This window comes from Poecilia reticulata, linkage group LG23 (genome assembly GCF_000633615.1).
Source record: "Poecilia reticulata strain Guanapo linkage group LG23, Guppy_female_1.0+MT, whole genome shotgun sequence".
NCBI classification, from domain to species: domain Eukaryota; kingdom Metazoa; phylum Chordata; class Actinopteri; order Cyprinodontiformes; family Poeciliidae; genus Poecilia; species Poecilia reticulata.
In genome coordinates, this window is record NC_024353.1 from 1,203,518 (window position 1) to 1,217,951 (window position 14,434).

The following is a 14,434-nucleotide window of genomic DNA, read 5'->3' on the forward strand; positions in this document are numbered from 1 at the left end:
GGGGGGGGGGGTGTTGCGCAACAACAGTGTGTGCATGGTTGCTTGTGTTTGTCATGTGTGTCTTTGTGTTGTTGTCTTTTGGACTGATGGTCTGTCCAGGATGTACCCCGCCCGTTGCCCAAAGACAGCTGGAAGTAAGCATTCCTGACAGAACAATGACACAGACCGCACAAGTATGGCTCGTTTTAAATGGCTGCCAGGAAAAGCCTATTTTCCTTAAAAGAAAATTGCTGCACAGATTACACTTGAAAGGCTGAATCTGAATCAGGAGTCTCGGGGAACAATGCCTTTTGGACAAGAGAGATTACAATAGAGATGTTTGGCCATAATGCACAGTGCCATGTTTGGGGGGGAAAAAACAAACTCTGCATCTAGGCACACATAATTCATACTAGCTGTCAAGCATGGGCACCATGAAGGGCACCTTGAAGTTACTGAGATCCCTGACTGTGACGTCCTCTATATTCCAGAATCAAATCTGAAGCCATCTGTTTGACAGCTAAAGCAAGCTGGATCATGCAGCAGAACAATCCTGGGCATACTAGCAAACCCAACACAGAAAAGATGCAGTATGCAATGGCCCAACCAGATTAACAATTTGGCAGAACCTTAAAAAGGAAACTAATACCTCAATGCAAAACGTAATATTGCTGATCAAATTTCAGTTGGCATGATGTGACAAATGTCTTTCTTTTGGCCCTGTTTATATCTGTAAAATAAATTTACCAGACATCAAATGTCCTACAATGTGCAGAGCCACTCCTGTGAGCATCAACCAGGAAAGGACATTAGCAGCCCATCAATCTGCACTGCATTCTTGTAGTATAATGACAAAAGGTATTATGCTCATACAACATTTGCCTGCAGGGGGTTTAAGAACCACATAATGTGTGACTAGTCATCTGAGCATTAGCAGTAGGAAGAAAATAAGATTGCTGTCTCAGATCATTACCATTCAGAGGCTATTATCAGTCCAATAGATATTCTCAGGAAGAGGCACACGTTGCATTTCAGTGTACATACATTATTATGTATACTATACATAAAAACAACCAACAATCATTTACTACCAGCCAATGGCAGAAGCAACCCATTTACAAATTTGAAATGGGTTGCTTCCCAGTATTTGCATACATGTTGCAGGGAGTTGGTATGTGAGTAAAGTGTAAAAATGCAATTTTCTGCTCTACAAGAACTCGATAGAGTGCGTGCCACTCCAGCTGTAATTGCATTGCTGCCGACAAAGCCTATAATTTTTACTGTTGGTGGTAAAGATTTAAATTTGCTTCTTAAAATGGGTCAAACCTCAGTTGAAAAGACAGTTTTCCTTCAAACTTTGTTTTCATGAATAAGAAGTTTTACATTCTTCCTTTTTCCTTTTTTTCCCTCTCAAACAAGACCAAAGAGCGCTTGTATGCCTGATATTCTAGTTACAGAGTCATTGTCAATTGGGAAAGCATATTTTATAAAAAGAAAACTTAATCTCTGAAAGTATGACACATAAATCACAAATATAGATACATGATTTCAAAATACCACTTTGGTGACACAAAACTATCCATTAGAGCCACTAAAATGGAAAGACATTACCATATATAAATGATGGCATGCCATCTGGAACCACAGAATGAAACTGGCTGTTGTTGTAAACATAAAACAGATTGTTTTCCTGACAAAAAAAAAAAAAATCTAATGAAAATATATGGAATGGATGTGTGGCAGCTTAATGGAAGCACAGAAAAAAAGAGACTGAGCACTATTACTTAACAATGTCTCCATTTGAAACACTTTTGCAACAGGACAATGGAAGAAAGCAGAATGACCCAAAATTGAAAAATACCAACGAGATGGATGTTTGTTTGTTTTTTTATTACTGTCAAAAACTGTGGTGAGTTACAAGTAGTTACAAGTAGATTAGTTCACCGCAGGAGGAGTTTTGAATGATTATCAAAGAACAGATAATCATCTAAATCTTTATTTTTCAACTTGACATACTTGTTTAGTTCGCTGTTTTCTTGAAGTTTTAAGGCAAACCTAACTTAATCATGCTCCTTCAATAAATTAACTTATTACATCATTTTAAAATGTCAATTTAAATGTAATCTTTTGTATTGCCTTTTACTTATTATCTTGCTAAATTGATGCCCTTAAGTAAAGAATAGATTGTTGCTCTTTACCCTTTCGCTTCATTTCCTCCAACTCTTTCCTGTTTTAATTATGTTCTTGCAGTGGCAGCCAAACAAAGAAAAAAAGGGGTTCAAATAACAGCAAAAAGTCAAGAGAAGTAAAGAGAAAATGACTGGAATTAGACCAGAGTCACATCTGTCTTTCGATGTGTCCAGATACTCAACCATCTGAAAAGCTCACACACTTCAAAGTGTACATGACAACCCCGTAAATGAAAGCGCCCTCTTTCACTGAATTACAATACATTTACATCAGTGTCAGACTCTGTTCTTGGTGCCGACAAGTCTTTCTGGCTGCTCGTGTTAGATCAATGTTTTTATACGGATACAGACCCACAGAGAGTTGCAGTCAGCCACACTGTGTCCAAGATGTTAAAATTTATGACAGCTCTCACCCCTATGAGGGTTTCGATTCCACACATCAATAGCACTCAGTAAATTTCTAAACAGAATGAATGAGTAGCCAGTGGGGAGTCTAGAACAAGAGATAAAGTCACAATAAGCTTTCCCGCCGCACATCCTGTTGCATTTCTACAACACGATTATTTCTGACAGAGTGGCACAGTAAAATGTAACTTTCTTTCTTGTGAGAAAGGAAAACTTCTAAAAGCCCTTCATTAATGCATTTGTAAAAAAAAAAATTAAAAATACCTGCAGTGAAATGGCTAATGTTGCAGTTTGATAAGAAGCTTCAACACAGACAATGAGCTTCATCAAGACAATGACTGGGTTTGGTTGGGGAATAAAGGATACATGTCTCTTATGAATGTAAGGTGTCAGGATTTGATGAATGTCCGACATCATAATACATTTCAACTTGAGTAAGCAGCTAAACTGTGAGAGACTGCTGGCCACCTTCCTCCATGATAGGGTCCATTTCTCATCCGAGCATTGAGGTAATCCAGAAACGTCCTGCAGATTGATTTGGACATTAAACCTTTATGTGTATTACGCCCAATGTCTTAGTATCTATTTCACATTAAATTTTCATGGAATAACAAAGACTGGATGAGAGTCAAATTTAAGCAGCTAATTAGTACAAAATAAATAGGCAAGGTCTTGTTTAAATGTTTGCATACAATCACCATGAGCCTTAGCATAAGCCATGTTTCAAGATACTTGGGGACGTTTTATAATAAAAAAAAGGTGATCTGCTGTTATTTATGACAGAAGACTTAAACCCCCCTTTAGTCCGACGGGAATTTAATTAAAACATACATAACCTCAATCATTTAATGCATAATACAATTTAAGGGGCTAATAAATGGTGCTTGTACTTGGTTAAAATTGGGACTGACATGTCCTAACTTGCATTTTTCAGTCTAATTGTGAGAAAATCTGATTTGATTTTTATGTTGATCTATAAAAACAAACATATTCGGGATGCCACTCCCACCCCTCTACACATTCCAGTCAGCACAAATTTATCTCAAGAGAACTGTCACTTTCATTTACCCCTGGGGCACGCCTGTGAGGAAGATTTACCTCATCATGCAGGTACTTGCAACTGATTTATAGTGATTCCTGGTGAAACTGAGCAAATTAACTGTCAACGTGAATGTGTCACGTTAAGAAAATTAATGTTTTGGTACCAGCTCAGCGAGTCATGATATGGGGTTATAGTAATATCTTAGTTGACTGTCACGTTTGGTGAAACAGCAAGTCAGCCATGCAAGCCTGGGATCTTTAGAGACTTGGCTGAAGAAAAGAAAAACAAAACAAAAAAAAAAAACAGTGATTGATAGTCCCAATTTTTTGTGAAAATTCTTGAACGAATGTAACGTGCTGTAGGTTCTGGCCACAGTCTGGAGGCTCATTATGAAAAGAAGCACAGTGGGTATGTTTATCGGTTTAATTGTGCACGGCTCACCACAGTTCTCCTCCCTTTAATCTCTGTCGCACACCTTTCTCATCTGCTCAGTGTAAAATTATGAGCTACATTCAGACAGCTTGATTTGCTGGTAATCGTGTTAAGCAATCCCACAACTGCAGCAGGGCATTGTTCAGGAAGGGTTTCAGAGACGCTTTGGCTGGCAACACGCCACATATGATCCCATTCAAGCTTTTTAATATCCTCATTTTTGCCACTCAATGTCAGTTCACCTTGATCAGGTCTGAGCAAGTTGACAGTTTGTGTGCCAATACAAACAGAACGGGCAGCTTTGTTCAGCCATTTCAGAAAAATTCACATGAAACGGCACTGCAGTGCAATAAATAAGGAATCTCCCTAACTTCGCTAAACTTTTCTGGCCATTTAATAATAAAAGGTGAATAAAATGTCATTAATGCTCATTTTATTCTCTTTTGAGAGAAATCTATATCATTTCTTATAAGAAACAAACTTCTTGGTTGAATGAGTATTGGAAAGTGTTTGCCTTTATGGCATTAAACCTTGATGTCTAAAAACACAAGAAGCATTTCCATTCATAGAGAAATGCTATTAGTTTAAGCATAAGTTCATCTGCTAATTAGCATTTTTCCAAATGTACAATCTAATAGGAACCCTGTATCCTTCGTTTGTTGATTTGTTTGTGAGTGGAACAAGTTAAATTACCAGCTTCCAAATCACAGTTGAACACACAAACAGCCCTTTCCTAACATATCACTTTGGTGATCCGCAAAACATCCCACTGAGATCGGCTATAGGAGTACACTAGACTCGTGTTCAAGGAATCAGTTTTATTGAAATGAGTGTTGTGACATGGTGCATTATCCTGCTGGAAGAGACCATCAACAGACAGACAAAGATTAGTCATAAACACATTGACATGGTCCCAAAGTATGCCAAAAGAATTACCCTCATCCCATTAAGCTGCCATTCCCTGCAGCCTGAACCTGAATGGATCCATGCTTTCATGTTATCAAGCCACAATTATTACCTATGCATCTGAATGTTGTGGCCCTAATCAAGATTCAACTGACGGGGCAATATTATTCCAGTCTGTTACTGGTAGCCTCAGTTTCCTGTTCTTAGCTGAGAAGATTGCTCTGTTGTTCAAGTGGCCAATGTGCTTCAAGGCTAGACCTATTCAATCAGAAATAATTTATGAATACAATTACTGTATTCCTCATGTCTTAATTTTAAGGAGTGGTTATATGAGATGCAGTTGCCTCCCTATCAACTCGGTCTAGTCTGTCCGTTCTCCGGTCACCTTTGGCATTAATTAGGCATTTTCATCAACACCACTCTTGCTCACCGGATATTTTCTCTTTTCAGACCATTCATTGTCAATCTGATAGAATGTTATGCATGAAAACCAATTAAATAAGCTGATTCTGAAACATGTGGACCTTCCTGTCTGGCAGGTAAACCTAATAAAGTGACTCCTGAGTATAAAATAAGAAACGGAGATCAAACCTACGTAACACGAGTCTGTGAGAAAGAACCTGGCTCTGTTCATGGGCTTATTCTAAGCTAAATACTTACATAAAAAGAGAAAGGGGAATTTGGACAATAAAACACATTTTAGTCCCCAACTTAATGATGCTGATTGTTAGCATCATTAAATCTGATGCTAACATTACCAGCAAAATTGGGTTTAACACTTAAATCACTGCCTAAAACATTTGTGTTGTTTAGCATGAAGATTCTTGCATGAAAATACAATCAGTGTGCAGAGGATAAGGTATTTCTTGTTGCCGTTTGTTAGATTTCTGCTGCAGTAGGAGGCTTTTAAGGTTTTGCCTATACTAAACGAACAAGCATGCTGCATTAATTAGATGTGATCAACGTTGCCCAGCTTGGTCATTTCTCACAGGCCTTCCTCCCGTCTCTTTCCTTCAGCATAATGTAAATTACGGTTTCCCTGGCCATTATCCTTACACTCCCATTCATCTCAGCCAATTTAAGGGCCTGCAAAGAGAAGAATCTCCTATCTAATCAATATTCCAAGGGAGGCAGAGAGTGCTGTCACATGTCCACGTCTCAGACATTCGTCAGAATAACCTAGCCTGACTTTGTGTCATTTCCTCCAGAGGAATTGAACATGATCATCACTGCATCACCTTTAATTCCCATTTTCAGAATTTAATTCTCTGGATATTTAATAAGCTAGAGTTCAAACATTTTTTGATAAAGTGATTGCTGAGTTCAGAGTTTTAAACAGAAGCCAGAATTATTGTTTACGGTGATTAATCCACCGGCCTTTGTTTCGGCTAAAATTACAACCCCCATTATAAACCCTGATTACGCTCCTGTCAACAGGCCAAGAGTGGAGCTTATTCCACGTCACTTTGTGTTACCAACAGTTCAGATAATGAAAATTTCACTGTCACCCAGCTTCTGTTTTAAAACATGAAGTCCTCCCTTTTCTCACTTTAGCTGTCTGTGGGGTGAATAATTCAGACCACAAGCTGATTGGTGACTTTAATCATTCTGTTGCTGTCAAATGAGTATCAGAGGCCACAGACAGAATCATAACACCAGAACCACAGCATAATTGCAAATTATGATCCTAAATGGAACTGTAAAATTGCCTTCTGTCTGTGACAAAATACCACCAAAGGGGATGAAATGTTATTAGTGGTAATACATCATTTAAGTATACTTTTATTCCTTATGTGTACTTGGGTTTGACACACAAGTTTAGAGGGGATATTGCTTTGAGAGAGACCCCATGCTGTTGTGTTTCAGCTATGTGGATGTAGAATAGTAAATAAAAAGGATTCCAAGGATAAGTTTAAAAAGATTTGCTCAAGGTTTTACGTAAGCTCTCAGTTTTATTTCTAAATTGGATTCAGGATTGCTCTTGCAGCTGCCTCAAACAGCAGGTGCATAAATGACCAAGGAGAAAGTTATTACTGTTCTACTGCGAAATCTGTTAACCATTATAAATTCTAATCTTTTAATACTACACAGAATCCAGTTTAGTTTTAAAAATGACTTAAATTAATGTGTTACTTTTGAATATGGATTTTACTGGCCACATTATAAGGTATACTTTTTCATTTGGTCGTCACACCAATAGAGAAAATCATCTAATCACATGGCAACAGCTTCATGCATTTAGGAATCTGGGCATTTTGAAAGACGACGTGTTGAACAAAGCAATAGAATATGAATGAGAAAGAAGTGACTTTACTCGACGCATCGTTGCTGGTGCCAGATGGCTAAACTGAGATTGCTGATCTACTGGCATTTTCTGATGACTCTATCCTGCAGAATAATGCACCGTGTCAGAAAGCTGAAATAGCCTTAACATGGTTTCTTGGACATTACAATGAGTTTACTGTTCTCCAGTAGCCTCCTCAGTCAATAAATCTCAGTGCAATCGACTCCCTTTTCTGGATGTGGCTTAAAGCACAAGTGACATATTGTAGGAGCTGCATGGTGCCATCATGTTTCTATGTACAGAAATGTTCTTTTGTAGAGAGACACATTGTATAGGAACACTCTCTGTCTCATCAGCACATTATGTTTACATGCAAATAAAACTTTTGGTGGCAAATCTCAGTGTTCATGTGACCTTGATATCAGTCAAAGTAAAGTCATATAGATCCACATCATGCAAGCTAACCAGCACATTTTGTGCCAGAAAATATGATGGCAGTATTTTTGTGGGAGTTTCTCTACAGCCAACTTGACTTCTCCATGGTTGTTTTAAAAATTTTGATATAAACTAAAATAAAAGGTTACCTCGATAAGAGGTAAAATAGTTTTAGCAGAGTCCTTTAAATCTAGCCTAACACTTCCTTAGCCGTGCCCTTTTGAATATTGAGGTTATCACCTACTGGGACAGCAGACGTACTACTAAAAATGAGAATAGTTTTGAGTGCAGTGATAGATTAGTGTGTTTGGACACATCTTTGTAACCAGAGAAAATTTAGATTGAAAGAAAAACTTAATCTCAACTTCCTTAGCAGATTTATCTAAATCCTGGGTATAGTTCATATACCTATAGACTATCTCTAAGTTCTATGTGCACTTATCTCTTTTCTAATGACAATATGAAGACAGAAATACATATCAGTTGGTTTGGGAGTGCAGATCCCTTCTGACCTGTATCTTCAGACCAACTAACCAGGGAAGTCCAACTAAAGATGATTGCCAGTATAAAGCAACTGACCCTGAAAGCAAGTCAAATAACGAAACCCCACATCTCTAATTTCAGAATGGCCTCCTACTTAAATTCCCCTTTGCCATAGCAATTTTTAAACACATCAAATCTAGCCTTCAGAACCAAATACAGGCATGAACTTTGTAGCAAGGAAAAACCATCGTTAGATGAAGGGAGAAAGGAAGAGAGAATGCACCGAGGAGCGCCCTGCTAAGGCTGTGCATTGACCCATTACTAACGTTTGGCCTCACTTTCTGCACAAAGCAGCTTCTACTGTCTGAAGCGCAACGCTGCTGCTGTTATTACCAAAGAGGTCATAGATAACAGCCCTTTCATGACTTTTTGAGATCTGCCCAATGCTCACAGACAATGTGGTCTCATTTCACTTTACTTGCTAACACATAGGGGAGGGATTTGACATGCATAATGAGGCTTTAAATATCATCCTGGCTCTTAGCTGAAAACTTAGCTGCAACTTCGCACAAGTCCTTCTTTAAGAGCATCTCTTCAGATGCACAAGAGGAAGACAGCCTCCAGCATTCGATGCAGCTGCTAATCTGGGGCTGTAAATCAAATTGGCAGAGCCACTCCCTCTCATCCTCCGTCCCACATAAAAGCAGCATAGCTGAGTGAAGCATATTGATGCCAGCCCCTGGAGTGTGTTAACAGTCGTCCAACTGGACCAACGCCTAGCAGTGCTTCTGGACGCTTCCTGCCATCGCAGGCACAGAGGGCTTAGCAGCGGCTCATCAAACCCACTGTGCTGTGAAAGGATGACAGCGTGAGGCCTGTAGATTAAAACCACTCAGCGCTCTGACATCGCAAAAGAAGACCGAACGCACTCCACAACCAAAGATTTAACAAAAAATCATCTTTCTGGGCCATGGCCGGTTTGTTTGCGCGACTGAACTCAAAGAAATAACCAAACGGAAATAATATCTGTTCTCGAAGCAGTACGCTCTCATCCATATTTGATAAGTTCTACTTGTAGCATTACCCATTTACTGGACAGCCAGAGCTACAGTTCTCTGTGAGCGTTCATTATTTGAACTTTTACATTTCGCGACGTTAGAGCCACCAACTCCCGTGCATATGGACCAATACAAACTAGCATACAGTTGGAAGGAGGAAAAACTACAGGGTTATTTTTTGCAAATAAAACTCTGAAAAGTATGATGGGCATTTTTCTCAGCCTTCCTGTAAACTTACTTTTTAAAGCTTTGCACAAAAACTTCAAGTAAGAAAACTCAATGGATCGTGTGTTTGAATATCAATATTCAAATCTTGCCACAGATTATCAGTCGAGTTTGGATTTTGACTGGGCCATGCATATCCTTTGGTCTAAGCCACCGCATTGCAGCACTGGCTGTACGTTTGAGGTTATCGTAAGAGCTATCTTATAACAACTTTCCCTGACCCATTATATCCATAAATGACAATTTGTTTGACTAATAGTGGTTTTGTTATAAAATTCTTACACCTGAACTGTGAATCTGTCCAACTGTAGCTTAGACTTGTTCTTAAGAGTTGCAAGACAAATCACGTTAGCAATGTGCTCTGGAGAACGACAGCAGAAGAAGCTAATCAGTTACACAACAGGACTGCAACCTTTTCACTGAATACTTGTACCCTTTTACAGCTCTTCTATGCTGGCAAGCTCCATTGCGTCCCGCCGTCTCATATGGGAGTAAACAGATCAATAGTCTCACCTGAGACGTAGATGCTCACCTTCTCCTAACAGCGGTGATCAAGCAATATCTGTAAATCCCCCTCCTTTCAGCTGCAGCCATAATGACACTAATGGGCAGCAATGGTCTCAAGTGACCCTTTATTACAGTGATTAAGTCAGCAACCTCAAATATAATGTTCTAATCTGATTAAGAGATGGACACGGATAAGTGGGAGAGGGGCATGGAGGGAGCCAGTGAAACAAAATCATTTTTCATTGCTTGTAAATCCAGAGTCCAAATTGGAATGATCTGGATGTCCAGCCAATTTTGATGGTCAGGAAACTTGTCCTCAAATGTGTGCATTTTAGTATTTGCTACTAAGATTTAGGCCAAAAGTGAATTCTGATTAAGCTGATTTCTGCATCGTTTTCAAAAAGTGGACGTCATGTTTTCAGATTCTTTCAAACCAAAAGAAATATAAAATATTGCACCTCGGCTGTGACATTTGTATGATGCAGACCAGCCCAAAAATCAATCCTCTCCCCAGAGATGGAAGCTGCAGTGACGGATACCATCCTCCCCCCACGCTTTGCTGTGAGACAAGAGTGCCACTTTGTGTGTGTGTGTGTGTGTGTGGAGATCTCACTTCATTTAGCACTGCACCACAGGGGAGCCATGGAAAATCACACAGAGACACGGAGAGAGAATAAACAAACAAATCAAAAGCATTAAACCAAGCAAACACAACATAGGAGGCTTTTTTAGGGACCGTTAAACCTCCATTATCCACCTGAAATTAAATCTCTTTTTCAGTCGACTCCTGTTTCGGGAGGTGTACTGAGCTCAGGTTTCAAATTAGAATGTGAGAGTATCGACAATGATGTTATTCTGCAAAACCCTTGTTTTGTTTTCAAGGTAATGCAGAAAAAGTCTGGTCATTTACTTTGAAAAAATAAAAATCTGTCCACTCTGAGCACTTAAGCCTTTATTCATTTGCTTGTGCTAAAGTGTAACCAGAACACTTTAGCATTTAAGCACTTTAAAGACATAGCCAACTTCCCCCCCAAAATAATTACATTTTCTAGATAATTAGCACTTTTTCAAAGAGAGAAATTCACATATATCCATGTCTTTCAAACATTTGGGATGTCCTGGCTTTGTCAACTTTTAATTAACTCGTAGCATTTATCAACAATGAACCTGTATGTATTTTAGAGACACCTCAAGAACGCTTATGTTTTGGGAAATCTGGGGGGATTTCAGGAAGAGAACTGTGGACTTCAGTCTGTTCATGTTTAGTCATTCTATTATAAAACGCTCATATCGTATGTAAAATGCTTGGCTAACATTTTTAGACTATATTGTCTACATTTATTTCCAAATAGAAGCTTTTACCCTTTGATCTGATCTGAATATTTTAATATTTGAGTGAATGTTGATTTTTTAAGTATAATTTGGCCTCAGTTTAACTTGCAGCTAAATATTTTATTAAGTGTGTGGAAGGAAGACTGTCTGCAGACGAAGGAAGACTGTCTGCAGACGGATGAGTTTTACAGCAATCTGTTTCACTACCAAGCCTCCATAATGTAGAATGTTTTTTTTGAAAAGGAAATCTTTAAAAAAAATCTATCTTTTAGCTTCAATAACATGGAGCATGTGCAGCCTATGTGATGTTTCTGTTCTGTGGGAAAGTGAAGCTGTGTCTGAGTAGCTCAGGTGCATTTATGTCGTCTCACGCTTTCATGTTCAGCTGGGTTATCTAATGACTGAGTGGCTGCAGCTGTGAAATGGTGGGTGGGATCAGATCGGAGGTACAGGAAAAGCTTGAAAGACATTTGACAAATTTAAATCCTACTGAATTAAAAACATACCTTAAAGAATGAGATTTTCCTTCTTTGTTATTGTTAGTCATTTTTACTCTTATTTTTTTTATTGGCATGACGACTATATTCTGCAAACCAGAAACTGTTTGTATGCTTCTGTCAGAAACCAGAGTGCAGCACAGATCTTCTATTCTAGGATGACATTTCAAATGAATAGATTGAAAACGACCATAGAAAATGTGAAGGTTACTCTAAAAATAAATAAGAAAAGCTCTCAATCCGGATTGTGGAAGATGAACAAAGTGCAAAAGTCGGTTAACACATTAAATCACAACTGTAGTTTATTTTTGATTGTAACTAAGAATACTTACAATCAATATACAATAAACTGTGACAAAGTTAATGCAAGACGATGATAAAAAATTAATTCATGAAGTTAAGATCCATTCTTGTAAAAGATTTACTGGGGCAAAAATATTTCAATAAAACTCAATCCGGTGCAACAGTCACTTTCTCAGAGTTTCATCATTTCTTGCTGCTAACAACTTTTCTCTTTTAAACCTAATAAAGAAACGGCTTATAATTATAAAATGTAACAGGCTGCAACACTGACCCAATTGCATTATAGTCTGCTTTCTAAACCCTTTCACTTCATTATTGTTAGTTTATGTGCAAGTTCTGCAAAACAAGTCAAAGTGGATAAGACTAACTAAAATAGTTTTACTTTAAATACCATGAAAAGTACAAAAACACATGTACGCAAGTTCAGGGAGTTTGATTTATCAGTGGTACTGGTGGAATATTTTTCTATGACTGCTTCTACTCCTTCGCACTTACCTTTTCAATTTGATCGACATTGTGATTGCAGCACTCTGATGAGCTGACAGTTTTGAATCTATTCTCCAGAGATGGGAATATTCTTGGCCTTTCACTTTGATCAATTATCTTTTGAGTGTGTATGTGAATGAGAGAGGAGGAACCTGGTAGCAGTCTGGAAGAAAAAGATACCACAAAGGGAATAAAAATGAACCTCAGTCCTGTAAAAAAAAAAAAAAAACCTGAACATGATTTTTTTTTTTTAAAGTGAGATGAGCTCACGGAAGTTCATCTGAATTTTTTATTGCCGCTGTCAAACCTGGACATTTAAGTACTTGGGGTCTGAGCCAACTCTTTGTCTGGAATTTGAAAGGACTTCTTCTGGTTTTATGGTTAGATTTATTCCATTAGTTTATCCTATTTGTATAAAACAAACACAAACATTTGCATTTATTATTAATGCAGAGGTTTTTAAAAGCCTTTTCATGAGGAAAATTGTTTTTACATAACTCTACTAACAAGAGTTTCTTACTGCAATAAAATGACTTTCTAAGGCCAAATTTATATATAAAATTTGTGCCAGGAATTATAATCAAACCTAAGCCTCCTAAATCAGAGGTGACAGACTGAGTTATTATACTGCAACTTTCAGATTCATCTCGTCTCCAACACACCTGAATGGGTGAATGGCTTGTTATCAGGCCTCTGCAGAGCTGAATGACTGCTGATGAGCGAATTCAGACATTTGGTTCAGAGATCTGAAAGTTGCATCCATTACAACAAGACTGTTATTTGAAAGCAATGATGTCCCTAGCAAACCAACTCACTCATTCGAATCAGGGTCAGTTTAACCTTTGGCAGAAAGAGCATGCTAAAAATACTGATTATTCTTGAGAAGTTCATTTATTTCAGTGACTCGCTTCACCAAGTCGAAGATTAACTATGACAATTTTCCGTGTATCGCTAATGAAAAAGCAATATTTAAAAAGTAAAGATATTATGCATTACCCAGGTGAATTTAAAAAAAAAATCAGATTTATAAGAAGTTCTTGAGACCACTTGGCAGATTCATACAGTCACTTAATTTTTGATCAAACATAGATCAAGCTGAACTGTAACAAGATTTATTAAATAAGACAGTAAGAAAACAATTTAATGAAATTGAGACGACGGCTCGATAAGGAACAGAGGATGTCTCTGCAGTCACATTCGTCTTTTTGTATTTTAGGACGACGCCAAGCTCTCAGATTACAACCAGAATGGTGTTTCTGATCCTTACAATGTTTGATTGTTACTATAATATAGTTTTAAATTCTTTCTGACCACAGATTTGAGACGTCATTATGGCCATATCAGTTCTAAATCTTGTGAGGATCAGTTTTGCATATGCCTGGCTCTTCATGAGGCTTTTTCCTGCCGGCTGGAAACAACAATGATTGTTAAGCAGTTCTTTTTTTTTTTTTGGCAAATAATCCCTTCAATATATCCTCTCTAGCTTCATTAACTTGGACATGTCTAATCAAGATAAGGGGAATTGCTCTGTGGGATCAAAACAAACAAGAATGCTGCAACTAAGTCCTTTTTGCAATTTAGCTATCGGTGTGTAAGCTTAGAACTTAGCAATTATATTTTAACGACTACAGAAAGCTTTAATATTGAAGAAAATCCAGGCAATTTTAAATTTAAAGGAGTAATTTGATTTGCTATGAAATGAATCAGAACCTAATCTAATTGGGTGGGTAGAAGGTGTTTCTGAAAAGTAAGGTGCACCGGCAGAATGAGTGTTTTAATTAGATTGTCTATGTAGAGGATCAATTTGTAACTGATTCACAATGATGCTTTTATATGCACCTATTTGGCCACATTTCAGTGGCTGAATCCCA

At 37.9% G+C, this 14,434-nt stretch overlaps 1 protein-coding gene and 1 long non-coding RNA gene across 3 annotated transcripts in view; one reads left to right on the forward strand and one right to left on the reverse strand.

Annotated features, from left to right (window-relative positions):
• Positions 1 to 14,434, forward strand: part of chrm2a (cholinergic receptor, muscarinic 2a) — a 78,988-nt gene that overhangs the window by 46,011 nt on the left and 18,543 nt on the right. The window lies entirely within an intron of this gene.
• The window catches only part of LOC103459118 (uncharacterized), a 39,940-nt gene that overhangs the window by 23,616 nt on the left and 1,890 nt on the right, over positions 1 to 14,434 (reverse strand). Inside the window, exon 2 of the long non-coding RNA XR_532679.2 lies at positions 12,573 to 12,726. This is a non-coding gene — a long non-coding RNA (uncharacterized LOC103459118). The remainder of the gene's footprint in view (positions 1 to 12,572; positions 12,727 to 14,434) is intronic.